The 1,285-nt window shown below is 32.8% G+C and overlaps 1 non-coding gene across 1 annotated transcript; it reads left to right on the forward strand.

The window, feature by feature from the left end:
* Positions 1-769: 769 nt before the first annotated feature.
* On the forward strand, positions 770-856 carry TRNAS-GGA. Its single transcript has one exon. It is a non-coding gene; the product is annotated as a tRNA-Ser (tRNA).
* Positions 857-1,285: the final 429 nt, after the last annotated feature.

Below are 1,285 nucleotides of genomic sequence, written 5' to 3' on the forward strand. Positions count from 1 at the left end.
AAAAAAAAGCAAAAAAAAAAAGAGTCAAATCGCACCATCTCTATAATAAGTAAATGCCTTTTTTTCTCCTGAGGTTGTCGGAATTATTCGCAATAAAATATTGGCTATAATTGAGAAGGTCTTATCAATGAAATTTCCATTTACACGGGATCTAGGCATAATTCCCAAGCCATTCTATATAGAATTGTTTTCATTCCTTCACAAAATAACATAAAAACAAACACATTCGATTCTTATAATTATAAATAGATTGATCCATATGCTCTAAATCCATATGTTTTAAATGGATAAGAGAGATATGGATTTTCCGCTCAGCTCAAATTGTATCCTTTTCCTTCTGCTTGGACACGAAGAGATATGCAATATTTGACTAAGACTGGATTTCATTCCACTTTCCTATTTCTGAACAACAACTTATGTCATCAACTATTTCGTGTTTTCAAAGTTATTAATTGTCTCATACTCTATTTTTGATTTCAATGGTGTAGCGTATCTTATGCAAACGGAATTCTAAGGTTTCTTTATTTTATTATGCAATAAGAAGAATTCTTGCATTCTCTTTTTCTTTAGTTGCGGGAAAACCTAAATTAAAACTTTTATTTTATAGCGAGCGCAATTTCTAGTAAAAAATCCTGTATCCTTCCACCTAGATCAAAAGGAATTTTTCCAATAGAACTAGGGAACCCCCGAGCGGTTGCGGTTGTACCTGTACTGCAGGAATAAGAAAACTCGCTATTCACTCAGTTTATTTTCCATAATAAGTTATGTAGGAAAGATGGCCGAGCGGTTCAAGGCGTAGCATTGGAACTGCTATGTAGACTTTTGTTTACCGAGGGTTCGAATCCCTCTCTTTCCGTTTTTCTTAATTCATCAACGTTAAGGATCACAATGTATCAAATCAAATAGCAATTTATTCCAGTAATAATATCTTATATTATCTTATTTTTATTTAATAGAAATTAAAAATTCTCTATAGCAAATTACTGTGGTATGTAAACATAGAGGAAAAAAGCAAAAAGGATCCTAATCCTAGGGTTAATCAATTTTAGCTAGTTGATGGGAAAATACGAATTAATGGTAATGGTCTTAGGGCTATTTAGTTCGGGGAAAGGGGAAGGGGAAGAAAATTCTATGAACCTTTCCTTTTTTCATTAAGTTCAAGTCTGACGAGAGTAATATTCTACAACTAACAACTCATTTATTTTGAGACCGACCCACTTCCTATCTAGGATTTTATTTACTAGTCCTTTATATTCCAATGTGTCAATCGTCAAATGGCTTGGCA

Source organism: Hordeum vulgare, unplaced genomic scaffold (genome assembly GCF_904849725.1).
Source record: "Hordeum vulgare subsp. vulgare unplaced genomic scaffold, MorexV3_pseudomolecules_assembly, whole genome shotgun sequence".
Classification (NCBI taxonomy): Eukaryota; Viridiplantae; Streptophyta; class Magnoliopsida; order Poales; family Poaceae; genus Hordeum; species Hordeum vulgare.